This window comes from Anolis sagrei, chromosome 3 (genome assembly GCF_037176765.1).
Source record: "Anolis sagrei isolate rAnoSag1 chromosome 3, rAnoSag1.mat, whole genome shotgun sequence".
In the NCBI taxonomy this organism is placed as follows: Eukaryota; Metazoa; Chordata; class Lepidosauria; order Squamata; family Dactyloidae; genus Anolis; species Anolis sagrei.
The window spans coordinates 98,088,443-98,101,071 of NC_090023.1; the positions used below are offsets into that span (position 1 = coordinate 98,088,443).

Genomic DNA, 12,629 nt, shown 5'->3' on the forward strand with positions numbered 1-12,629 from the left:
GCCCCGTTTTGGAAACCGGAAGTGGCCAAATCAATTTTTTCTTGTTTTTGTCAGCTCATGCAGTCCTCAGAATCTCGTGTCCAACTTTGGAACCCCAGAAGAGCCACAGTTCACCACCGTTGGTGTTAATTCCTTTATAATTCCAAACAGATCTGTTTAATTTCACAAGAACCAGTTGAACAAATTCATATTATAGGACAAAAGATAGGACAAAAGCTGGTAGTTTCTATGAATGAGATTTTGAGCTCAAGCAAGAAATTTTGCTCTTGTCAGTATACACAATTGGTACTTCAACCATTTGTAATAGTCATCAGAGCCTATTAGCCCTCTGAGACAACTTAAAACTTGATTATTTTGAAGATGCAACATACAGTGTCGGTCTACTGGAAAATCAAGTCACAATACCATTTGAACAAATTTATAAACATTTCTGGACTTAAGAAGAGATGCTCCTATTGTTAGTTTGCTTTGTATTGACAAGATTCTTAAGAACAATTGGAGTGTTTCCCAAAGCCTTCTGTTTGCCAAAGAGAAGATGGCCACTTTATGTAGGAAGGAGAATAGAGGAACTTTGATAAATAGTAAATGTGCACATATATGTATTTATGTGTATATTAATGCATATATAGATTGGGGACATCCACATTGGATGTCTTTCTCAGTTTCATACTACTTTAACTGCCATGCCGCCATCCTATAGAATTTGGGATTTCTTTGCTGTGGTAGTGTGCATTCTATGTTAGGAAGCTCTAGTGTTAGAGCTCAAGAGGGGGCTGTGGATTGCTTTCAAATAATTCTAAGTACCTCAACAAATAGAAAACTGCCTAAATGTCCTGAAAGCACCAGATCCTTTCTGATTTTGGAAGCTAAGCAGGGTCAACTTGATTGGGAGACTATCAGTGAATATCAATGAACATAGGCTATATTTCAGAAGACAAAATTGAAAAACCTATCTGAATGTTCTTTGCATAAGGAAACAATTTTTGAAATTTATGAGGACGCCGTAGGTTGCCAGACAACTTGAAAGCACAATCATACACACTCACCAACCTGAAAAACCAAAAATACCTTAGGATGGAAATTTGATAATTAAAGTGGAATAAAACAGCTCGAACTGTGATGTGGATATACTCTATGTTCTCCTGCCTGAACTTCCTTCCATTCTGAAATGTTCTCCTGTCAGAGTAAATTTAAGGCACTTCTTTTGAAACTGTCCTACAGAGTCATCTACTACGTACTATAAGCTTTGCTCAAGTGGCCACAGATGTTTTCATGCAACAACCATATATAACTCAGACCAGTTGAACTTCCCGGCATTGCCTGCTTGAATATCTCCTCATATTGTAGAACTTCTTAAATATAGATTGATAAATCCAATGAAAATGTTATGCTTCTGTTAAATGATCTAAGAATTATTTTTTGTATTTTTGTAACTATTTTTGAGGTATTGGATAACATTAGAAATAATAGTGGATCTTTCAAACAGCATCTAATGCACTTAGGCAGGGGACACCCCCTACACATCCCCCCAAATATCTAGCTGAGAACAATGATGAAAAGCACAAAAAGGGTGCGTATTACATGGTATCAGAGTTGGAGCATCTCACTCACACTTTTCACGGCAGACAAGCAGGGAGATAGAAAAAGTGTGAAAGCAGATGAGACCTCAGAGATCAAAGAAAAGACTACTTGATGAAGGAAAGAAGTGGGTTAAGAAAACCAACTGGAAGTTACTGTAAACACAATGGGGCCAAACTTCTGGAGTGACATGCAGTCGAACTACCATTGGGCATAGGTATGCAAGACATGTAAATTCCAATGTAATATGCCATCTAAGTTGCTCTATTCTTTGCATATTGTGATTCTCAGCTTGTACAATCTTACATAGCTGAAGAGAATGCATAATGGTATACAGTGAGTCCCATAAACACAGAACCTGTATCCTCAGTTTCACTTAAGCCTGGTGTCTCTAGGAATTCACCAGGTCCTTCAGGTGATTCAATGGTATGCTTCCACTGGAATTTACCATAAAGTTGCCCTGGAGGGCCTATACAATTCCTAGAGAGGATACATCTTTCAGAATTTCTGGGTCCTCAGATCAACTATGGAATTGATCATATCCACAGTATCACTTGTCTAAAGGTGCAGCTTACTGAATCTTAAATCCATGCACCTCAAACACAAATATAATACATATACTGTTATAAAGTATATTTATTACACAGCAGCAAACTAACCAACTTTTGCTTATTATATTTCCTACCTGCAATAAGAAACAGACTGCAGACCATATGTTTATTATATCCCATTTCTAACAGAGGGAGTAATGTTTGTTGGACTGATGGCTGACTTGCATGTTTGCTTTTCAAAACAATTAACTTTATGAGTGGCCCAAGGTTTCCACAAATGGGATAAAACTGTTTTACCCTGATCATTAAATAAATTGTCTTCACTGAAAAGCACATTTTAGTCAGAAAAAAAACTGAGGTTCAGCACAACTGTTTGAAATTATGTAATTGGAGATAGCAAATCATTGAACCTGAAACCTTCCACATGCAGAGTCTCTTCCATTAAGCATGGGTTCTCCAAAGTTGTATTCCCAAAACTTTAAATTGGCTGCTGGCTCATTTCTCATTCCAGGGCTAGTTTTGTATTGCCTTTTCTTGTCAACTCATAACCCTTATCTATTCAAAGTTCCTTTTTGATTCTTTAAGAGTCTGATCTCTTGTTTGTTCCATTTCAGTCCCTGGAATGCCATTTCACCCTCTTGTTGTGTGCTCTAAATTCCAGGCTTCTTGTGATAAGCATGCCATAAGGTAATTGAAATGTGATTATACAAAGCGATACTAGAATATTGAGATAACCAGATAGATAAAAATGGGTGTAAACATGGAAGTACAGCTTTAAACACTTGCCAACAAAAGATGGAACATTAATATAACAGTGACAGTTTACCCTCTCCTCCGTAAACCCTTGAGCTTGAAGGGTTCTAGAAGATTACATGTACACACAAGGGCATCAGAATAATCTTTGAGCATGTACAAATGTGAGATACATTGATCATGGAATTAGAATTCAAAGCTCCTAAAGATTATCTGCCATAAAAGCAACATACCCCTGAATGAGCTCCAAAGCACTGCCAGTGTTTAACAATTTTTGGTATCCAAAATAAAAGTTGCAAATGTTCAAAATGACATGTTTTGGTGATGTAAAGCCATTATAAATCTTAATTGCTTTGATATTTAATGTATATGTGTGCTCTGTTATTTAATAAATCAGAAAAAACTATGTTCATAACTTCAGTCTCAAAAAAATTTTCGTAACACATTCCCGAAGTTTCCTGATTCTACAGTACACTGGGATACACAATATATTTCTAACTTGTACTATTCAAGACAGAGATACAGATTAGATGCGGTATTGTTCTCCAGAAAAAAGGTTGTGTTGTTGTAATAGTGATGATGCTAACATGTCTAACGTTAAATACCACAAAGGTGAGCAACTGCCAAGAGATTACAGAGTTGCATTGCCCCACAACTCAAAATCTTGCAAAGCCACACCAGGTAAAACACAATATATTTTCTAGATGCCTTCCTGTGCTTTCTTGGATTGTGGGGTGTATTTTTGCCATTAGTTTTTGGCACCAGTTGTATCTTTCCAGAGTCTAAAAGCAGTTGAGGTGGAGACCAGCTCCAGTCTGGTTCACTGCTTGAAGTAAACACCATGAGGATCTAATGCAGATCTGCTCAACTTGTGGCCCCCAAGGCTTTAGGACTCCCAGAAGCCTTAGTTAGGTTGCCCAATGGTCAGGAATTCTGGGAGCTTATATCCAAAACACCCGAAGGATCACAGGTTGTGCAGACCTGGTGTAGAGGAGCATTTGGGGCAAAAAGACTTTGATCCCCCCCCCCCCCTATTTTCTTTCCCTGGAGAACTTGGAGGCCACAAAAATATTTAGGGAGGCTACATGCAGTATGGCAGTCATAGTTTGTCCATCTCTGCTAGATACCAAAGCTTAAATCTGTTTGATAGTCCCCACAAGGTAATGCCCACTGAATCAATTGTTGAATGAGTAGTCAACACTTACGTAAATCCTATTGATTCTGCAAGACTGAATCTAGGCCAAAGCTTTACTGATAACCTGCTAGTACAAGCTGCTGTTATATTACACCATACAATGTCCTTTCTTCCGTTTTACAAGTGCAAAGTCCTCACTAAGCTGAGAAACAAGCAGAAAAGGCTATCATGAGGAAGGGGCCTGTCATCTAGAGGAACCTAAGACGTTAGATACAACTCCAGAGACTGAGTTTATCCATCTCTGAATTGCAGCACTGTTACAAAAGAATGCTGTGAAATCTTGTGAGTAGGGAAAGCTTGCTGTATCATAGAGATCTTAGTGCTTCAGGGCTAGTGAAAAGTTAAAGAACGGATTGCAATATATGGAGAATAAATTGGTTTGAAACTGCATTAACTGGTTAGTATAGATGGGGTCTGTACTGGCTTTATTTTCTCAAACATTTTCAGCTTATTTTCTGGCCTCAATAAATATGGTTTATATTAAAAGGGGATGAAAAAGTTATTCCAAGTGTTGTTTATTGTTGGGCAGCAATTGGTGATAGAAGCTGCAGGAGATAAATTTAATAAGCACAGATATCTGGGATTTTTCTGATTTAAATAAAGCTAGATGACAAGTTTTGAGCTAACCGTGGAATTATTGAAACAGTTTGAAAAGAATCTTATTTGAAACTAGCAACTTTCCACTACTTTAAGACGACCCTTGGACTGAAAGATCTTAAAGAGCCCGGGTCATTAGTAACCCTAGCCAGGTCATGCAAACTCAGGGCTGTGCCTTCTTTGCTTGAATCAATCTGTAGTGCTATTTTCTTCTTATCCTACTGCTTACTTTCCATATAAAAGCAGTCCCTGAATTACAAACATTTGACTTACATACAATTCCTATTGCTTCATGACACTAGAGAATGAATCCACTTTAAATCCAGTTGCTGCCTCCTGCAGAATTCTGGGGTTGTAGTTTAGAGAGGAACCTGGGCCAGGCAGCTGCCGAGAGGCCGAGAGCCGAGCCGCCGCCGCTGGGTCGCAGCCTGCTGGGCCGCCGTTGAGGCCGCGGAAGCCCGCCTCCATCGTCGGGCCGCCGCCCCCGGAGCTGCCGCCACCAGCCTCTACTAGGCCGCGGCTGCTATATTAGCTTGGTGAGTCACCACCGCCGAGATCCATCGCCATCGGGCGGGGGGGTTGGTCGCCGGGCTGCTACCGCGCTGCCGAATTGCTCCGCCTTGCGTTGCCCGTTGCCAAACGCGGCTGGTCGAGCTCGGCTGACGCTGCGGGAGCCACTGCCGCTTCGCTTGACCACCGCCACGGAACCCGCCTTCATCGTCGGGTCGCGGTCACCGCCGCCGGGGTCTGCCGCCGCCAGCCTCCACCAGGCCGCGGCCATCACAGCCTGAGGGTGAGTCATCATCGAGGAAGCCCGCCCCCATTGCCGCCGCTTCTAGCGGGCCGCGACCGCCGCCGCCGGGGGCTGCTGCCGCCGGCCGCCACTGAGCCACGAGGCCCACTTCATCCCGTTGTCGAGCGCTGCTGGGTGAGCCCATCTGCTGCTCTGCTAAGCCATCGCCGGTGGGGCCGCCTCAGCCACTGCCGGAGCTCCCGCCTCCACCCTCTGCTAGGCCGCGGCCACTACATCCGGCTGTTGAATCACCATCGCTGAGACCCGCCTCCACTGCCGCCGCCATTTTCTTCAGGCCACGGCAACTGCCCGCTGGGCCGTTGGGGAGCGGCGGATCCACGGCCTCCTCGGCTGACGCACTACCATCGCAGACATCTTGTGCTGACCTTTTGGGCCTCTCCGCGCGGACCTAATATTGTGTTGACCTTCGCTGTGCAGGGCTTTGTGTAACCCTGTGTAGACCATTGTATAGACCTCCTGCTAGCCGGTGTAGACCTGTAGGCGGGCTTCCTCTGTTTTTAGTACAGAGGGTGTAGTACTGGTGGCCATCAAACCGTGCTGGCCCATGCCGAGTTACCATCTCTGGAAGCCCCATCCGCTTCACTTAGATCGTCTTGAGATTCCATCTGGGTCATAATTAGCTTTAAGTTAACTGATCATCACCTCAGCCCTTTAGGAAGGTGATTATACACCAGCCTGTACATTCTGGGCCTATATCGGTTGAGATACAGCACTTTATGATAAGAGCACTTTAAGGCGCCTACCCTGCCGTCAACCAAATTAGCACTTTCGCCCCTTCCCAGCCCTCCGTGCCGCACCTTAGCTACTGCACTTTAACTATGGCACTTTAGGTACTATAGCGATTGCACTTTAGATCTAGCTTTTACTGTGCACTTTATAAACTATTCTAGTGGTGTGGCCAGAACATCCAACTCTGCCTTGTACCGTTGTTATCTATGTGGCCCCCCATCCCCCTCTGTGTGTTTTCCCTGTTGCTAATATATAGTGTGACGGACTGGGGGGGAGGTGGGTGGGACCCTATAAATGGAAATGAGGTGGGGAGGGGGGTAACGGGGAGGAAGGTAGACTGGCTAAGACCGGAAAGTCAAACAACGAATACAGCTGGAAGTAAGACCTCGGCATTAGATTGCGGCATGGAGGAGGGGAGGAGTTCCACGAGCCGAGGGGCCCCCATAGAGGTCGTGGTGGGAAGGAGGAGATGCGGGAAAAGGAGACCTCGAATTCGGCCTAATTCGGACCGCTCATCCATATTAATAACCCCCAATCGGTCTCCCAAGGTAAATTGGTGTAACCAGGTGAGCGGGCCCTCTGGTTTGAAGGTGGTGTTGTTGAACGCCAGGTCTGTCAACGGAAAAACAACTTGGATCCAGGATTTAATCCTGGAGGAGCGGGCAGATCTGGCGTGCATCACGGAGACCTGGCTGGATGAAGCGGGGGGCGTAAACCTCTCCCAGCTCTGTCCTCCAGGTTTCTCCGTGCAACACCAACCAAGAGCCGGAGGACGGGGAGGCGGGGTCGCAGTGGTCTATAGAGATTCCATCCATCTGACCAGGAGCACCATCCCGCAGACCACAAATTTCGAATGCGTCCACCTGAGGGTGGGTGACCGGGACAGAATAGGGATTCTTGTAGTGTACCGTCCACCTCGCTGCACTACAGTCTCCCTGCCTGAGCTAGCGGGGGTGGTCTCGAGCCTGGTGGTGGAGTCCCAACGGCTTCTTGTGCTGGGGGACTTCAACATCCATGCCGAGACGGCCCTCTCAGGAGCGGCTCAGGACTTCATGTCTGCCATGGCAACCATGGGGCTGTCCCAACAAATAACTGGCCCCACCCACTGTGCTGGACACACATTGGACTTGGTTTTCTGTCAGGGATGGGAGCAAGGTGGCGGTGTGGAGGAGTTGTCCGTCTCTCCGTTGCCATGGACCGACCACTTCCTGATCAGATTTAGGCTCGCTGCGCCTCCTAACAGTCTCCCTGCCTGAGCTAGCGGGGGTGGTCTCGAGCCTGGTGGTGGAGTCCCAACGGCTTCTTGTGCTGGGGGACTTCAACATCCATGCCGAGACGGCCCTCTCAGGAGCGGCTCAGGACTTCATGTCTGCCATGGCAACCATGGGGCTGTCCCAACAAATAACTGGCCCCACCCACTGTGCTGGACACACATTGGACTTGGTTTTCTGTCAGGGATGGGAGCAAGGTGGCGGTGTGGAGGAGTTGTCCGTCTCTCCGTTGCCATGGACCGACCACTTCCTGATCAGATTTAGGCTCGCTGCGCCTCCTAACCTCCGCAAAGGTGGAGGACCCATTAAGATGGTCCGCCCCAGGAGGCTTATGGATCCGAACGGATTCCTGACGGCGCTTGGGGAGTTTCCCGCCACCTCGGTAGGTGACCATGTCGAGGCCTTGGTCGCTCTCTGGAATGGGGAGATGACCAGGGCAATTGACAGGATCGCTCCGGAACGTCCCCTCTCAAGTAACCGAGCTAAACCAGCGCCTTGGTTTACTGAGGAGCTGGCAGCGATGAAGCGAAGGAAGAGGGAACTAGAGAGCGTGTGGTGCTCGGATCCAAGCGAGTCAAACCGAGCACGGTTTGTGTCCTTTTTAAGGGCATATGCCGCGGCAATAAAAGCCGCAAAGAAAACTTTCTTTGCGGCCACTATTGCGTCTGCAAAAAACCGTCCGGCGGAGTTGTTTCGGATTGTCAGAGGTCTTTTAACTCCCCCTACTTCAGGGGGGAGCCCTGACAACTCGGACACGCGCTGTGAAGCATTTGCTCGGTTCTTCGCAGACAAAGTCGCTTTGATCCGTTCTGGGCTGGACGCCACATTAAATGCAATCTCTGTGGATGTGACACAAGCACCTGCTTGTCCTATTTTGATGGATTCTTTTCAGCTTGTGAAACCCGAGGATGTGGACAAGGTACTTGGAGGAATGAGGCCCACCACGTCCATCCTAGACCCCTGCCCATCCTGGCTTCTGAAAGAGGCCAGAGGGGGATTGGCTGAGTGGGTAACGGTGGTGGTTAATGCCTCCCTTCGGGAAGGCACGATTCCAGCGAGCCTAAAACAGGCTATTATAAAGCCGCTGTTGAAGAAACCATCACTGGACCCCACTAAATTTGACAACTTTCGGCCTGTTTCCAATCTTCCCTTCTTGGGCAAAGTCATGGAAAGCGTGGTGGCCTCACAACTCCAGGTATTCTTGAGAGACACGGATTATCTGGATCCGGCACAGTCTGGCTTCAGACCGGGACATGGTACCGAGACGGTCTTGGTCGCCTTAGTGGATGATCTCCGCCGGGAGCTAGACAGGGGGAGTGTGTCCCTGTTGGTGCTTCTGGATCTCTCAGCGGCCTTCGATACCGTCGACCACGGTATTCTTCTGGGACGCCTTGCAGAGATGGGTCTTGGGGGCACCGCTCTGCGGTGGCTCCAGTCATTTCTGGAGGGTCGCACCCAGAAGGTGTTATTGGGGGACTCCTGTTCAACGCCACAGCCTTTGACCTGTGGTGTTCCTCAGGGTTCCATACTGTCCCCCATGCTGTTTAACATCTACATGAAGCCGCTGGGTGAGATCATCCGGAGTTTCGGGGTGCGGTGTCACCTGTACGCAGATGACGTCCAACTCTGTCACTCCTTCCCACCTGCTACTAAGGAGGCTGTCGAAGTCCTGAACTGGTGCCTGGCCGCTGTGACGGTCTGGATGAGGGCGAACAAGCTGAAATTAAATCCAGACAAGACAGAGGTACTCCTGGTCAGTCGTAAGGCCGAACAGGGTATAGGGTTACAGCCTGTGCTGGACGGGGTCGCACTCCCCTTGAAGGCGCAGGTTCGCAGCTTGGGTGTGACCCTGGACTCATCGCTGAGCCTGGATCCCCAGGTTTCGGCGGTGACCAGGGGAGCATTTGCACAGCTTCGGCTCGTGCGCCAGCTGCGCCCGTACCTTGGGAAGTCTGACTTGGCCACGGTGGTACACGCTTTGGTCACATCCCGCCTCGACTACTGCAACGCTCTCTACGTGGGGCTGCCCTTGAAGACGGCCCGGAAGCTCCAGCTAGTCCAGCGCGCGGCAGCCATGTTGTTAACCGGAGCGGGACGCAGGGAGCGCACAACGCCCTTGCTGTCCCAGCTCCACTGGCTGCCGATCAGCTACCGGGCCCAATTCAAGGTGCTGGTGCTAACCTACAAAGCCCTAAACGGTTCCGGCCCAAAATACCTTGAGTACCGCATCTCGGCCTATCAGCCCACGAGGACCTTGAGATCATCCGGGGAGGCCCTTCTCTCGATCCCGCCTGCCTCACAGGCACGCCTGGCGGGGACTAGAGAGCGGGCCTTCTCGGTGGTGGCCCCCCGGCTGTGGAACTCCCTCCCTGCGGAAATTAGACAGGCGCCCTCCCTCTTGGCCTTTCGTAAGGGCCTGAAAACCTGGCTCTTTGAAAAGGCCTTTAATTAAATGCTGTGTTTTGGAATGACCACCGGAATGTACTAAGACGACGAGACGGATTACGACCCAAACAAGACGAAGCGGATTTTTAGTTTAATTAGTTGTTGTTAGTAAGATGTGCGTTTGACTCTGATTTGCTGTAATTGTTGTCTTTGTGTTCTGTGTTTTGTACACCGCCACGAGTCGCCTTCGGGCTGAGAGTGGCGGTCAACAAATGCAAATAATAAATAAATAAATAAATAAAACCTTTAACAGCCTCACTAAACTACAATCCCCAGAATTCTGCAAGAGGCAGAAGACAAGCTAAAAACTGGTGCCAATTCTAGTTACAAATGGGGGTGAGACAACCCCCAACAAATAGTTATAAATGGGGGTGAGACAACAGGAAGTGATAGAAAATCTTTTCTTAGGAAATTAACTCTTGTAAGAGTTAACTATGGGGAAAAGGTGTTTTCGCTAAAGCTTTATCCCCAATTCTTGTTTCCATGACAACCCAAACTTTTCAAAATCCAATTGTCACAAGGACAGAAAGTATGGTGAAATCTTCTGAAAACACAGACAGCAAAAGAATTATTACAGGGATAGAGCCCTTCCATATGCTATTCCAAACTAAAAAAAATGGGGTGTAGTTACACTTAAAAATGTATTTGTTCCAACTTACATCCAAATTCAACTTCCGAACAAGTCTGCAAAACCTATCTTGTTTGTAACCTGTGAACTGCCGGTATAGTCGTGTGTGTCCTCCTTATGTATAAATTAAGGACAGGTGTTAGGGGCCAAAATTATGGATTCTGATATCACCCATGCATAAGATTTTGGAATACCTGTATACTTAATGGGATCACTTGGTTATGGGAACCAAATCTCAACATGAAATTTATTTATGCTTCTTATGCACCTTATAGTCAGAAAACTTTACATAATATTTTTATACATTTGTGAAACGGTTTGTGAACATTGAACCATGAGAAAGCTAAGCTGTTACGATCTCAGTGAGTAATGTGGACAATTTTGAATTATTTTGGATTTTAAAATTCTGAAGAAGGAGTGTCCAGTTTGTATTAGGTTTTTGTTTCAGTCAGACTGATATGAGCCTGGTTTTGATACTCTGAAAGTCAAACTTCAGACTTGCTCTGCTTTAGTACAAGAGAAAGTGAATTACGAAAGGTATGGTACAGCTAACTTGAACTCTGAATAATGGAAACGAAGAGCAAAGTGTTCCATGAAAATGCATTTTGTGAATATTTCAATTTCTATTCATTCTATTTTGAAATTTAATACCCCATAGCATAAAAGGGTTATTTTAAAATTTAATTTATCCATGTGAGGCGAAAAGTGGGCTTTGAGGTGGTGGAGCTGGTGTGTTCTCCTCTGAGTTATGAAGTCTCACTTTTTCTGTGAAAGAATGCTGATGCCTTACCAAACTATAACTCACATGAGTCCAGAGTGTTGAATAATGGCAGTTAAAATGGTGTCATACTGCATTAATCCTATAGTCTAGAATAGATACACCTTGTATAATTTTAAAAATGTGTAAAAGTGGTATACAGAATGTAAAATAAAATAAAAGAAATACATCAGATACACATAATACAGATATGTCTACCAAACCCACCCCTCCCCCCACCTGTGAACCACCATCCATGACTTCTGACACCATTTAATGTGAAACTAATATCTCATAAAAGCCCTTACTTATCTTTATATTAATAACTTCCTCTTGCTGCTATTTTAAATTCTTCCTTTGTCTTCCTTTCTAAATATTCAAATACAAGCCTCTGTTTACTAACAAAGTTTTCGTTATTTCTTCCTCTAATACAGCTTAGCCCTTCTATCATCTGAAGTCCTTGGTAGAATTCAGTGAACGAGACAAAGTGATCATGCGATAAAAGCCTCAATTCTAACCCTCTCACTCAGAAAGACATAATAATTCATAGACACTTTTACTCTGAAAAATATGTAATTCTAGGGAAAATTCCTACTGGAAATAAGTGTTTTTCAGTCTTTTCCAATATTGTAGATGTATTTTCCCTGGTCCTTTCTATCTCTGGTTCAGTTAGCGATTCAGTGTCCTTCCTAAGCAATGTTTTATGGTTGTATCGCACTTCTTATAGTTCATTTCAGACTTCTATTCACTTTTTAATGAAGCTTCACTTCCACATGAACTCAAATCTTGACTCATGTTTCATTTCTGCACACAGTGGGCATAATTAGAATGCTTCTTCATGGACTGTCCAGTATAAAAGTGAAATTATTGCCTTGCCTTTGAGGGTCAAGTACTCCCAGCAGTTTCCAATCATGTTATCAGCAGCTATCCAATATTATGTGAAATATTTGAGTCTTTCAAAAAGACAGAAATGTCTTGTTTTGAATTTCATTGGTAATCCTACTGACGAACTCAGGATGTGTGAGTGCTGAGTACAATGGATTTCTGCACCTTTTAATGAACCTTCTCTTGTTTCTCATTTTATAGCTTCTAGGCTGTGTCCCAGTAAACTCTGATTCAAAATAAGTCAAAATTTTCAATTTCAGACTTGATTATCTGCACAACAGGGGGTAAATATTCATTGCTGACAATTAGAATTCTAAGAGGATAGAAAAAGCCAACTGGAGTTATGGTTAGAAAAAAACCCATAGTTGGTTACAGTATATTTCTTTCAGTGCGACTTGATTATTCTGGTGAAATGACTGGCGAAAT

The 12,629-nt window shown here is 45.4% G+C and overlaps 1 protein-coding gene across 1 annotated transcript in view; it reads left to right on the top strand.

Moving 5' to 3' along the window:
• ZBED1 (zinc finger BED-type containing 1) overlaps positions 1-12,629 on the top strand; it is a 177,633-nt gene that overhangs the window by 42,336 nt on the left and 122,668 nt on the right. The gene's annotated exons all lie outside the window — the stretch shown is intronic.